This window comes from Canis aureus, chromosome 22 (genome assembly GCF_053574225.1).
Source record: "Canis aureus isolate CA01 chromosome 22, VMU_Caureus_v.1.0, whole genome shotgun sequence".
NCBI lineage: Eukaryota > Metazoa > Chordata > Mammalia > Carnivora > Canidae > Canis > Canis aureus.
In genome coordinates, this window is record NC_135632.1 from 23,895,865 (window position 1) to 23,911,073 (window position 15,209).

Sequence of the window (15,209 nt, forward strand, 5' to 3'; positions counted from 1 at the left end):
CAAAATGATGTGAAATAAACATCATTATTGTATCAATTTATCACTGAGATAACTAAAACTCAGAGTGGTTAAGCCTAAAGCCCCACACTAATAAGTGGCAGAACTAGAACTCAAACAAAGTTGGCTTCATCCCAAACCCTGTAATTCTGCTTCATGACACCTTTCCTTTTTTCTTCCCTTCCCTTCTTGCTCTACCCAGAACTTTAATAGGTGCTGAGGAGAAATCTAAATGAAAAAATAGTTCCTATGCCCAAAAGTAGACACTCTAGTTGAAGAGGGCACACTTTATGCACCTAAAATAGAGCAATTCATGATGCAATGTAAACCATAAAGAGACAGGACTAGTCATAGGGTTGTGGTCCAGGAAGAGTGAGCTTTGTGCTAGGTAGAATCAGAGAAGGCATTGTAGATTCAAACTTTGAAAAAAATATGGTTCACAGATTGAAAAAGGAGGAGGAAGGACTTTCAAGTAAGAAATCAATATATAGGGATCCCTGGGTGGCTCAGCGGTTTGGCACCTGCCTTTGGCCCAGGGTGTGATCCTGGAGTCCCGGGATTGAGTCCCATGTTGGGGTCCCAGCATGGAGCCTGCTTCTCCCTCCTCCTGTGTCTCTGCCTCTTTCTCTCTCTCTGTCTATCACAAATAAAAATAAATAAATAAATAAATATTTTTTTAAAAAAAGAAATCAATATATAGAGGCATAGAGGTGAGAACAACCATGGTAGGAGTAAGAGACAAAGGACACCAGGTTCCTTGAATCAAGGTCAGATGCCAATTTACTGCAAAACCATTGATGATTGAGTTTCAGAGCCCCTCACTTGGGTAGAATGCTTCCAAGGCTCTGTGTGACATTTTTATTTGTCGTCTTGAACTTTTTTCTCAAAGCATTCCAAATTATATAAACCTCAAGTCCCATAAAACCTGCATCAATCCTATGCAGAGGCAAAGGTCGGGTTTAGGGATTAGTAAGAAAGAGCCTGCCTGGCAAAGAGATGACAAGCATGCATGTTTCTTTGCTTTAACTGTGCCTCGTGCCACTTATCACTAATTTCTCCCATGTGAGCACTGAGTAACAAAACAGACAATGTTCTCAGATACCTTTTTAAGCAGATATAATGATTACTTTCATTAGATTATTTGTTCCCTTAGTAAAAGCCAAAAGCCCAATGTAGAACTATGGCTGAGGGGAGGGAGAGAAGGAACCTGGGATATTCTCCATAAATATTATTTCTCTCATGATTTGAAAAAAGTTGATGGCAGATAGTGCTAAGGTCTTGTCAGGTACAATGCCTAATAAGTAGTACAGAATGAATGAATGAATGAATGAATGAATGAATGATGGATTTGAGGTAGAATTCTATAATGTATAAATAAAATAAGGTGATTAAAGTAGCATCTCTTATAGATATAAATTAGCCACTCCAAGATTCTTTTTTAGATTATGGACATCCCCTCATGTATTAAAGTTATATACTACCCTAAGAAACAAATCTAGATCCATGCACGAGTCATATAAATCAAAGATCTTTTTCATCAAAAGATTCAACCCTCATCTTTCCAGCAGCCAGTAAGTCCTTGACCCTCTACTCTATGCCAGGCATTGTGCTGGAGGCCAGCAGTGTAGTGTTGAGCCAAAAACATTATCCCAGCCCTCAGGCTGTTCACAGTCTAATTGTGGTTAAAGATGGGAAGCACATAATTAATTAAAGTACAACCATTATAATTATTCTTAAGGAGAAGTATGGACTAGGAGAGCAAAGATTGAGAGAATGGTGTCAGGTGGAGAGGAGATCAAAGAAAGATTCTGAAGGGAAGTGACATTTACACTAGGACTTGAAGGGAGAATGAGTGTTTCAGTTGAGAAGAAAGAGGAAACACATTCCAAGCAGATGAGAAAATTATATACAAAGCCTCTGGATTCAGAAAGAAGTTTGGCATATGGTACATAGTATCTTCATTTGGGTTTTCCAAGAAGCTGACTCTGAGACAGGAAGTCAAAGGAGGTGAAGGAGATGCCATAGCAGAACAAGAAAGTAAGATAGGAAAAGGAAGGCAGCCTGTAAGAGTGTCGTCAAGCCAGCTATCACTGTGGCCAACTGGAGCTTAATTCTGCAGGGAAAATTTTGGAAGCCAGTGTAGAGCAAACATCACAGAAGTATCTCACCCTAGAGATGAGGGAACTTTGCTATTTATATGCTTCCGGTATATAGTTCATTAGTCATTGAGGGCTGTTTCCAGGGTGGGAACATCAATCCTTGAGTATTTCTGGCTTACTGCATGGGCAGCAAAGCAGGCTCTGAGTAGCCCAAGAAGCTACAAGCAAAGAAATACAAGTGCTAGTGGTCAAAAGTCAGTGATGTGCACCGAAGTCATAGACCAGGGGAAATGAGCAGAGTATTGATGGCATCTGTGACACAGATGCTATTGGCTGCTTACCCAGGAGCCAGTCACTCCCCTCTTTTAGCTGTCAGGCCCTGATCATTTTCAGATCATTTTCCACCATGTAGCTGTGTAGAAAATAGCCCTATCCCTAGCCCAAGGGTGAATCCTGAGTAATCTCAGCCAATCACATGAATCCCATTCCCATTTGCCAGAGATTGGTTGGCTTAGGGGTGGGCTTGTGGCCAGTTCTAATCCATAAGACATGATAGTTTTTCTTGGAAAGCTTCTCTAACCTAAAAAAAGGAAGAGAGAGAGAGAGAGAAAGAGATCCGCATATGAAAAAAAGAGTTCTCTGTCTATGATTACTGGAACCACTGTAGCCATTTTATAGCAAAGGTGAGGATGAGCACAACCTTAAGGGAAAGTCAGAGCCAGAGAGGTGGAGGCACTGGCTGATATACTGTACGTGGGCCCACTGTATCTGTGGGCTCCTTATTATGAGAGAATAAAGTATCCTGTTGTTAAAGTTGTTTGGGATGGGGTTTTCCATTCCTTCAGCTAAAAGCACCATAATTGATATAGAGTATACCATTGAAAACATATCAGTGAAAAATGGATGGACTGTCTGGAGTGGGGGAACTGGGGAAGTCCATTGGCTTAAATTTTTTGAACCCTTAAGATGAGGAATATATAAGCACTGAGGGTGAGATTACAAATAGTACGTTCTAAATATATCTTGATACTTTTGAAAGAACTTCCATATTGACCATTTCATTTGAAACTCTTGACAATGTTGAGAAGACAGGTATCATCCTCTGCCTTTTATAGCTGAGAAAACTGAGGATCAGAAAGATTCAGTTTCCTGACAGAGCCAAGACCAGATGTCAAAAGCTTTTGGTCCCTAACCCAAAGCTCTTTCTTCTGCCATGATTTAAAGAATGATAATGTAGAGAGGCCACATGTTCTAAGATCTCTTTTAACATCTGGCTTAGGTGAAGCAAGTGAGCAGCAAGTCAGACTTGTTTAGTGTAGCCCTAAACCATGTTTCCCAAGCTGTACTACTGTGCCTCCGACCCCAGGTGACACCCTAGTGTCTCTGGGTATCTTGTATATTCATGGATGACTACCCTTTAATGTTATCAGCCATGTGATAGTGCGATTAAACTTTCCATACGTTTGAGGTAGGCATGAATTGGCTGAAATCAATCAGAATATTCCATTTTTGTCGTTGCAGGGATTAGTTCAGTGAAGGTATATAACTAATCAGAGATAGTGAAATGTATATACATATTTGCTAGAGCCTTCTGAGAAAGGTAAAGCTGTGAGGTCTGGAAATGGCACCCTTCAAGGAGAGAACATGGAGCTGCTGGGGAAGGGAAAGGAAGGGTGATAAAATGACAAAATGTGGGTAAAAAGAAGAGTCACCTCAAAGGGAAGAACAGAGAAATAGAGAAAAATCAGATCATATTATTTGCATGCTAGATGGTGTCCTGTCTGAAGCCAGTCATTCCTGGGAATTTTGGTCAATAGCTTCCATTTATTATTTAAATTATTGTGGGCTAATTCTTTTTGCCACTTGCAATGTGGAGTTCTAACTAATCAAGTCATATTCCATAAAACTCCTGCTCTAGGCCATAATGACCGCTTTCAGACTCCAACATCCTATAATTCATCTCCACTTCACTCATTTAGTAACTGCCTTAAGAAGTTCCTTTTTCTTAGTTCATTAAAATCATTTCTCTCTTAATTAACATTTATTTTTATATATATCATTTGGCCCCATAGCTAGATTACAAGTTCCTTAAGGCAGAGGCCATAATCAGTACTTCTTCATGTCTAATGCAACACCATGCTTTATATATCACACAGGCTCAGCCACATTTATTGATGAGTTCATTTTGAAAATTTTAGATCAATATAAAACTTTTATTTATCATGGTAAGTTTCATTCGATCACATGTTCATTATTTCAACAAGCATTTAGCAAGTGCTCCAGATACACCAAGTACCCATGACGAAAAAGACAGAGGCCTGGCCCCAGAAGAGCTTACAATTAGCTGGGAGATACAGACTGGTAAATAAATAATTAAAATGCATGTTATTTCATGCCACAACAGAGATGTGTTCCAGGAGTGATGAGGGAAAACTTATCTCTTCCTAGAAGGGATGGAAGGTCTCATAAGAAAGATGACTCTGGACCTGAACCTCAAAGGATGAGTAGGAATTCACCAGCAGAGAAAAGAAATAAGAACTCTCTGGACAAAATGACCAGGACACACAAAGGCATGGCAGCACAAGAAAAACAAAGAACTCTAAGTGACTCAGCATGGCTGGATGGCCAAGTAAGGGTGGAAAAAGGATAGAGGAGGCTAAACAGGAGAAGACCAGCCAGAGAAGGAGGACTTAAGTGCCGTTCTCTAAAGTTTGGAAAGACCAAATGTGCTGCACTGGAGGTCCTAGAGGGTTTTGACTAGGGGAAGGACAAGATATGGGGTGTATATTAGAAAGACCACTTTAGTGTTCCTGAGAAAGGTGAGCGGGAGAGTGGATGTGGAGTCAGGGAAACCAGTTAGGAAGCTCAGGCCATAACAAGAAAGAGATGAGAGGGCAATGGTGATGGAAGTTGAGGAGGCCTAGGGAGGAGTTTGGCCAAGTGCAACATCAACAAACTTTGGAGAATGGATGAGGGAGGAGTGTTCAGGAAGCTGGCTCAGGTTACTGGAGGAGTGATTTGCCTATCTTTTAAAGGAATCAAATTGAGGAATCAGGTGGGGAATAGAACGTGATGCTGGCTTGTCAAACTCAGGATATCTGTGGAGAATCCAGAAGAGGTTGCCAATTGGCATTCCACCACGTGGATCTAGAAATGATATAGATTTGAGAGTGGACCCCCTATGACTCAGGTAGCCTAAAAGTGGATGGGATCCCTCAAAGAGATCCTTATTTTTAAAAGGAAATTCACTGAACATGCCATATACAAACAAATCATAAAAGATTTTTAAAAAATTGTTGAATATGCAAGGACATCTCTCTCTACATTCTTTCAGATACAAATGTGAACTTGATGTTAAATATGGGTGTGAATGAAAGCTTTCTCTTTTTTTCTAAATTGTTCTTTTCTCTAGTATGATCCAGCAAAACATACACACACACACACACAAACACAAAAAGAAAATGCCAATACTTTCCTTCTTCATCACTTCAGTAGTTCAAGAAGATTTTTTTTTTCCTTGTACTGCTTAGTTAGGCAGGGAATGGCTAGATTTAGGAGCTGTGGAGCAGCTGGGGGAAAGGCACATTCAGGGTCTGAAGCACTGTTTCATAATGCTTAAATGCACATGCTGTGGAACCTCCTGGACTACAGTCAAATCCCAGCTCAGCTGCTCTCAAGTCGTATGTCCACAGGCAAATTCTTGCAGTCACTTAAGCCTCAGCCTCTTCATATGCAAAGTAGAGATAATAATAGGGTTGGCCTCAAGAAATATTGTAAGGATCCAGTGAGAAAATACATATAAGGTGCTTAGTGGAGTCCCCAGCAGGAAGGAGCATTCAAAATATGGAAGCTATGATTAAAGACTTGAGAATCTAGGAAATGATGGGAAGAATCAACATATCTAGGAGCCAGCTTTGTTTCAGGAGTGAAGGTGGAAGCGAAATGGATAAAAACATTCTGACAAAACACCCATGTTCTGGGCAATTAGTAAAACCGAAGTTAGGACTTTGCCTCAAGTTTATTGAAAACTTTAGTCAAATGAGTCTCTCTGTGCGTATGTGTGTGTGTGTGTGTGTGTGTGTAACTTTATTCAGACCATTTTTTAAAGATTTTATTTATTTATTTATTTATTTAAGAAAGAGAGAGAGCATGAGCTCAGGGCTCAATCCCAGGACCCTGAGATCATGACCTGACCCTAAATCAAGAACCAGATGCTTAACCAACTGAGCTACCCAGTCACCCCTATACAGACTATTTTTAAGTAAAAATCATTTCTACCGAGATCTCTGAAATAATTGGGGTCAGGTATTCTAATTCCTGTCTTAGCACAACGAAGGCCCAAAAGGAGAGAGAAAGTGACATCCCAAACCCCATGCTGGAAGTCACACATTCAGAGCTGTCTCCTCAAAGCTGTCTACAGGTACTTGCCCTGTCCATGTGAGTTGGCCACATTCTCACTCTGCCATGTGAAACAGTGGGACTCGTGGCTTTTAGCAAAGGAAAATAGCAGCCCTCAGCATGCTAGAAACGGGCATTGGCCATGAAGTTGAGTACAAGCACAGCCAGTGACTTAGCACCAAGCAATAATGCCAAATGAAGGATCATGTCCTCCAAGAGCACTCTAGGCAGAACTGTGTGTTCTCAGCAGATGGTTGAGGGGGGCGAATCACAGAGATGTAGGGGGCCCAGAAAGCTGTGTTCTCCTTCTGGGTGAGCTTGGAGACTGTCCTTGGATTTCTGTTGGCAGAAAGAAGACTAGGAGCTAAGCCCCTCTCCTGCTGCACCCAACAGAGGGCATGCCAAGGAAAGCTAAGATGATCCCTCACCATCTAAGAATAGCAAGTAGACCTTCTTTAAAGGGGTGCCCTCACTTTCTTTCATTGCTTTCTAACTAGTCCAGTTATCCTCAAATTCTTCCACTTCTTTGCACACCAGATGCAGTGGGGACACTGAGTCAGAAATAATGAGAACAGTAAAGGTAGCAGTTACCTTTCCCTAGGTACTTGTAGTTACGAGTCACTGGGCTAGGCGTTTGCAAAACCTCACTTAAATTAATCAGCTGGACATCCCTGGGATGTAGGCACTACCATTATCCTCATTTACATTTGAGGAAACACACTGAATAAAGCTGAGTGGCTTATTGAAGTCTACACAGCTGGTAGATGGTGGAGCTGGAACTCAAAGGCAGATATGTTTGGCTCCAAAGCCCATCACAGCTCGTCACTGACCAGTATAAATTGGAATGTAGTATCAATGCAAAGCACAGAGCTGACCTAGCTAGATTTTTGTTTTCTTGTTTTGTTTCTTTTTTAAGTTTGTTTGTTTACCTCATGTGAAGCTGATAGAGACAACATAGGAATCGTCTTGCAAAAAAAAGAAAAACCACCTTGGTCTTCTTTCCTTCAGGTCTGCATACTGAATTTACTCTAAATACAGCATGGTTTCTTAAATAGTATCAATGTTTCAACCTCCCCAAACCAGAACCTTATAAAATCAACACCCAGAAAGTGCCTCCTCCTGGTCTTTTCACCCTCAACTGAGTTGAGCACCCACTAACCAAATTCAAATTCAGTGATTGCACACCACCCCCCACCTTCCCTGGGTGTCTCATCATTGCTTTTCTTGTGGGCATTTCCTCTTCTCCATGGCTCAGAGTATAGTTACAACTGTCCTCTCTTCATTGTCATGTAGCTATACTTTAATGTAATTCTTCCCCTAGAGGACAGAGGACATCTGTTAAAACCAAGAATGTCCTGCTTTCTGTCATCATAAGTAGGGCAGAGAAATCTATGATCCCATAAAGGAGTCCTGTGCAGTCTGGGAAGCTCTGAACCCTCATTCATGAGAGAGGAATCATGCACTGCCTTCCCACGGAGCAACAGTTCTCCAACTTGAGCTCTAATCAGAATCCCTGGAGGCTTATTAAAACCCAGAGTGCTGGGCCCCACCCTCAGAGTTTCTAATTAAGTGGATTTAGCAAAAAGCCCAATAATTTGCATTTCTAAGATGCCAGGTGATGAGGATGCTGCTGGTGGGGGGCCACAGTTTGAGAACCAACTCCCCCAGGGTCTTGCAGGAGGAATGCTAATAAGTCTCCTGGACACTGAATCACTAGTTTTAATTATGAAAGAACTAATGTTTAGGGCAATTGTCTGGAGAAATTAAGGAGGACAAAGAAAACATCTAGAGAGCAGAAAAAAGTTGCTTCATAATTTTTACATAGGATCACATACAGGAATTTAGCATTTACTTTCTTAAAGATCTTAACTCCCCTCCGCTAAGTGTAGTTGAATGGACCTCTTAGCGGGACCACTGGTTCCCTTCCTGATACAGGTGAATGTTAGGATTACATCAACCACAATGGCCCCTGAAAGGATTGGCAGATCAAAAGTTGTCAATGGTCAGTGGGAATTTGGTTTCAGGATGGGTTGGACCCAACCAGTTGACACTGGAAATGTAACAGTGCAGAAGGTGCTATCCAAGCTCATTGAAATGCTCACATTGAGATTCCACAGGTTGGTATTTTGTTTCATAACATTTAATATTCTCATGGCATAAAATTGATGGCTCAGGGAAGTTAAATTTACACATTACAGCAGGTAACTCATTTCCCTTCTGCTTCTCACATGAAAAGCTTTCCCTAACTTTGCAGAATTACTGCAGGCAGAAACCACATGAGTGATAAATGATGTCATAAATAAATACCATCATCTCAGCTACCGTGGGCTGGCTGAGAAGTCCCAGGAAGTGGTCTCTCCATGCTTACTGACTTAGGCAGGTGGGATTCACATAGGGTGATTGTTGGTGAGCAAGCCCTCAGTTCTCCAAGGAGAGTAACATTAATTCTTGCCTTTTTTTTTGTTTTTTCTGTGTTTGTCTGACAAGCAAATCTAAAATTCGGATCCTAGGAAAATCTTTCTGCTTTGTCTGGAGTCTTCCTTCTGTACCTTTAAATCTCCTTTATGGTGTTCTGCCCTGGAGTCCTGGATCTGCCAGCAACTCCTTATGTCACACTGGGCAGTTTGCTTACCTCTTGGTGATATGGTGACCTCATCTATAAAGGGAAGGTTTTGTCCTGATTAATCTCTAAATTCCTTCCAGTTCTAATAGTCAGCGATTCTTATTCATCTCTTTCTTCCTCTTGTCTCTGAAAACAAGCATCCCCTCCTGCATTCTCATCTCTCTTCAGGATAGTTTCCATCCCCGACCTCCCCACCCCTAGGCCCTTCTCACATCATCTGTTAGTATGAGGTCTTTCCTTCTTGCAAAGTCATGGATGTCATTCAGCCACACATTGTGTTCCCACCTAAGTGCCCCACAGGAAAGCACCTTCTCATGTCTACTTAATTTCAAAAATAGTTTTTAAAAGATATATTTAGTGGCAATTAAAATGGGCCTGTGTTTACAAGCCCTGTTCCACACATTGACAGTAATATGATACCTCTACTGGCTCCAAATGAGTAAGGAGAAAAGAACAAGAGATCAGGAAAATGGATGAGAATTTGAAAGAACTGATGTGTCACCGCTGAAAGCAACTCTAGGTGTTTGTGCCGAGCCCAACTCTTTAAGCCAGGACAGAATGGGGCACGCATCCCCCAGCTCACCCCACAATTTCCCCTGGGCCTGTTTCCCCATAGGGAGCCAAATACGCCAATTGAGTTGAAGGCAGCCACCTGGGACCTCTAGCACAGCACCCACTCTTGCTTGTTTCCAGCCAGCTTTCATTCCAGTCCTTTTTGCTACAGTTCAGAACTACTGACCTTCAAAAATTCAAGCTGAACCCTGTCTTGATGGTGTTTGCAATGCTCTCTCCACCACCTGGCCTTTGCTTTTCTCCTATAAAAGTTGTCTTGCTGTACTTTCTTACTTATCAGCATCCTAAGTGCCTTAAATAAAAATGTCCTGTACTTGTCTTGGCCCTGAAGCATGAAACACTGTAGCACATGAACTGAATTATCAATATGCCAAACAGCCAATTCGCTGAAGTCAAATTACCAAAAATTTGATTCACCAAATAGAACAGTAGCTCTAATGTTAATTCTTTGGTAAATATTTTTACTTGCCAAAAATAAGGTATTCAGACTCTTTATAAAGTATGGTACAATTATTTTAAAATTTGTGAAGATTTCTGCTTTTCTTTTCATTTAGGCTGCTTATGAAATTTAGTAACTGATTTCACAAACTTTTCTGAATATCAACTGTAGCCATATGAAGACTAAATTCTCTTTTGTCTTCTCTCCCAAAGGTGAGAAAAAAATATGGTACTGGGATCCCTGGGTGGCGCAGCGGTTTGGCGCCTGCCTTTGGCCCAGGGCGCGATCCTGGAGACCCGGGATCGAATCCCACGTCGGGCTTCCGGTGCATGGAGCCTGCTTCTCCCTCTGCCTGTGTCTCTGCCTCTCTCGCTCTCTGTGTGACTATCATAAATAAATTTTTTTAAAAATTAAAAAAAATATATGGTACTAGCTATTAAAGTGCCCATTTCTTCCCAGGCCAAAAGACTAGGAGGATGTATTTTTAGATGACAACAGTGATGGCAGGGAGGTGGGATTGTGAGTGATTTTTAGTGTCACCTCCATGTTTTTCTGTATTTTCTAAAAGGAATATATATCACCTCTATAAGCAGAAAAAATTGCAATAAATGTTAGTAAAAACATCATAATAAGTCCTATACTCTGACTTCAGAGAACTCATATTCATGAGTTCTGTGTCATGACTATGATGCAGAAGTATTATATAGATAAACTTCAGAGAACTTTAGAATATATAAGGAAGTCTACTTTGGGAAGTGTGAGGGAAAGGTTTTGGGGCAAGATATTTGTGCAGCTATGCTGTTATGTTTTTGAGTGAGCATTTTGCAGATGCTTCAGGTAAAGGCTTCATTCCCACCACCCCACTCCAGTTCCCACAGGGAGGAAGGTTCACTTGGGTAATCTGACTATGATCTTCTGTAATACCATTTTTGATTACAGAAGAGACCATGGAGGGCTTGGAGCACTAATAAGGAATAAGTCAAGGAAGCATCATTGGAACTGCAGAGAGGTTCTGACATTCCCCCAAAGCCTAGAATCTCCAGTTCAAGTCTAATTTGGGAAAGAAAAATTTTTTATGTTGAATTAACCTGATAAAGTTTAAGGGGAGAAGAAACAGTAACTGCTTGGGTTACAAAATCATTCCCAGATGTCTTGGTTTCAGATTCAAGGACAAAATGAGACCAGATCTGAATTCATTAACTTTGTTTTAGATGGAATGTGAGCCTTTGGGGCTTCTCTGTACATGAGGGCAGGTCAGGTGAGACCGTGAGTGTGCTGATTAATGTGCTTCACCCACACTTCCTTGGCGTCTGCCCACTGGAGGCTTAGGTCAGCACATATTCCCAAGCCAGTTGGTGGAAACAAGGGAGTAGAATTGCTCCAAACCTCTCTCTCCCCAGTGAGAATCAAACCAAGAAAATTTGTATCACAGTAAATTTGCAGACAGAACTCCGGTAGAATCAGAAAAGCTTGAAATGGGGAGGAAAACAAAAGCAAGGTTGAGTTTTGTTGGATGAGTGGGATTCTGCTCTCTGGTGCTTCTAAGCCTCTGCTTAACTACTTCCAAGGAGAGGGGGATTCATCCTTACATGTAAGGTATTGTGATACCGTTATGGTAACCTATGACTGCATTTGCCCAGGTCATCCTAGTTTATACCCATTGCCAGGATTTAATTATTAACACTGTCCCCTTTCATTTTCAAATTGTCCAAGTTTAGGCAATATAGCTTTTGGTCCCTTCGTGATAATAAATCACCTCCGTAGCTAACATTTACTAAGTCCTAATCATGTATCAGGCATTTCTGAGCTTGGTGCTGATGACATTATCACCATCATCCTTATGGCTATCATCACTAGGCCAAGATTACATGTGTGTCATTAGGGCCAAAGTCAAGATGCAACAACAGGCATTTGGAGTCACATTCAGAGTATTCAGTGGTTCCCCCCAAGCCCCTAAAGTATACTACCTCTGGGCTTCCATTTGACAACTCAGGAAGAAAAAGGTCTATATCCCTTTACAGATCTCCCAAATCTTCCTACTGACTTTCTCACTAGTGGTCAGTTGCAAGGAAGAGACTGATATTCTGGGGGCCTTTTAATATCCCAGATACCAGGTTACATGAAGCCAGTATCTTCTCCATTTGTTAGATCAAGAACTCAGCTGTACAAGCTCAACTAATCCATCCAAGATCATGCTGACAGCAAGTTGTAGAGCTAAGATTCACACCTGAGTTGATCTGATTTCAGTACTTGCCTTCCCATTATACCATATTGCCTACTGCACCACATTCAATTTCTACAACCATTTGCAGATTGGAAAAAGTGAGGTAGCAATTCTCCCTAAATGCTATCATCGTAAGACTGCTAACCAAGGTCAAGAAGGAAGCAACCTTTTTCATGAGTTGTTAAATTGACTCCTTTATCTAAATAGTCTCTTTCTCCCAGCTCAGGGAGACCTGTGACATCCATCTGCAAATAGACACCCCACTAGTATTTCTCTGAAATATTCCTGGACCAAAGAGTCTGAGCAGCTTGTAGTGTTTAGGCTTCATCCTTCCCTTGGCATGGACCTATTGTTCATATACCAATTAAGGATAGCGACCAGATTTAAATAACTGGTATGCATTCATTCAGTGAATAATGCATTTAATGCTAGCAATAATAATTTAAAAGCTTATATACATTTATTCACTCATCCAAATAATTATGTATGAATTTATTCATTCATTTAATGGGCACCTATTACATGTCAGACACTCTTCTAAACACTAGGGCATCAGCCAAGAGCAAAGGGGATAAAGCCCTGTTCTCATGGAGTTTATCTATTCCTACATAATCTAATAGACAATGATAGTGCTATGAAGGGAACTCCAACAGGATAAAGAATAGAGAGTGGTAGGCAGGGGGCGGGTGCTAATTTAGATAGGAAAATCAGGGAGGGCCCTTTCTGAGTAGAGACGAGAATGAAGTATGGGTACAAGCCATGTGAAGAAATACAGAAAAGAGTTTCAGGCAGAAAGCAGAGCAGCTGTTCTTACATTGTACTGCCAGACCTTATGCTGAAAACTTTGCATACATTATCTCCTTTAATCCTCACAAAAGCCCTGTGGGGAAAGTACCATTATTTCCTCATTTTCTGTTAGCCACTTGAACCTTCAAGTAACTTGCTTAAGTGCACACCATTTTTAAATGCAGGAGCCATGAGTTAAACCCAGACCTCCTGACTCCCAGACACCATCCCCACTGCAACTACTGAGCAATTGTACACCTTGGCCAGTCTGCAACACTTGCCTGTACTTTTTTTTTTTTTTTAAGTAGGAGCTATGCCCAGTGTGGAGCCCAACACTGGGCTTGACCTCACAACCCTAAGATCAAGACCTAAGCTGAGATCAAGAGTCGGACTCTTAACAACTGAGCTACCCAGGAGCCCCTGCCTGCACTTTTGATGCAAGATTGAGAGAATGATCCCTAAGAAAGATGATACAAAGCTTGCATCATCCCTCTGATTCTGGTCCTTTGTAATGCTTTTGATTACAGAGGAGACCCAAGAAGGTTTGGAATGCTAGTAAGGAGCAAGTTAAGAATGCCCATGGGTCCACCACAACTGTGGGGAGTTTAAATCATTATGTCCCCGGGTACACCAGATATTGGACTGTGGCAACTTCTAGAGACTTTTGCTCCAGAGACCCTCCCTCAACTCTGTGGCAGGGCCCACATCTCAGGCTCTTCCAGACACGCAAGAACTTCTTCCACATAACTTCCCTGTAAAACAAGCAAGATTTTCCATCCCTCCACCTCATTATTTGTAAGGAGTGGCTTCATTGTTTCTCTGTATGTAAAGGCAATACAAGCCCATTTTAAAAACTATTCAGAAAAAGGGACACCTGGGTGGCTCAGCTGGTTAAGCACCTGCCTTCGGTTTGGATCATGATCACAGGATCCTGGGATGGAGCCTGCTTCTCCCTCTCTGCCATTCCCCCAACTTGTGCTCTCTGGCTCTATCTCTGTGTCAAATAAATAAATAAAAAGTTTTTAAAAATTAAAAAACCCCAACTATTCAGAAATACATAAAAATAATAAATAATAAAACCATCCTTCTTCACAACATGGAGAGATAGCTAGTAAACATTCTGGTTCATATTCTTCCAGATTTTTTCTATGTAAGCACATACATATAGTTCTTTTTTTAAATAACCATTTGGTCATTTATACATACCTTTTGTTGCTTGCTTTTTTCTCATAAAAATACATCATGAATGTCTTTCCATGTTAATGTATGTATTTCTACATTAACTGTTTTAAGGGCTACACAGTATTCCATGATAGCAAAAACCAGGTAAATCATGTAAAGTGTCCCATACAGTGGACACTATGACTGTTTATAGTTTTCCACAATCATAAACAGCCCTTAAATAAGCATTGTGTTTTATATATCCTCATGCTCTCTGATACCGATTTTTTAAAAATAAATTAATAGCGGTGGAATATTCAGGCACACATTTTAAGGTCCTTGACACAAGGTGCCACATATGTGTATAGAAACATGGTAGCAACTGCCACTGCAGTTAAGGGAATGGAGCTGGACTAACTAGATTCAAATCCCAACTCTGCTGCTTTCTGGCTGTAGGACCTTGAACAAACTACCTAGCCTCTCTGTAGTGGGCCAGATGGTGGCCCCAAAAAAGGTAAGTCTACATCCTAACCCTATAATATGTGAATGTGACTTTATTTAAACAAAGAGTCTTTGCAGATCTAATTAAGTAAAGGATCTCAAGGTGAGATCATCCAGGAGTATCCAGGTAGGCTCTAAATCCAATAATAAGTGTCCTTGTAGAAAAGCACCAGAGGACAGACCCAGACGGGGAAGGAGAGTACCACATGAAGGAAATAGAGGGATGTAGCCACAAGTCAAGGAACAATGGCAGGTACCAGAAACTGGAAGAGACAAGCTTTGGAAATCTCCTTAAGAACTCCAGAGGGAATATGGCCACATGGCTTGATTTCAGACCTCTGCCCTCCAGAACCAGGAGATAATACATTTCTGTTGTTTTATGCCACCAAGTTTGTGGTAGTTTATTAT

The 15,209-nt window shown here is 41.2% G+C and overlaps 1 protein-coding gene across 4 annotated transcripts in view; it reads left to right on the forward strand.

Moving 5' to 3' along the window:
- The window catches only part of CPNE4 (copine 4), a 462,790-nt gene that overhangs the window by 305,549 nt on the left and 142,032 nt on the right, over positions 1-15,209 (forward strand). The gene's annotated exons all lie outside the window — the stretch shown is intronic.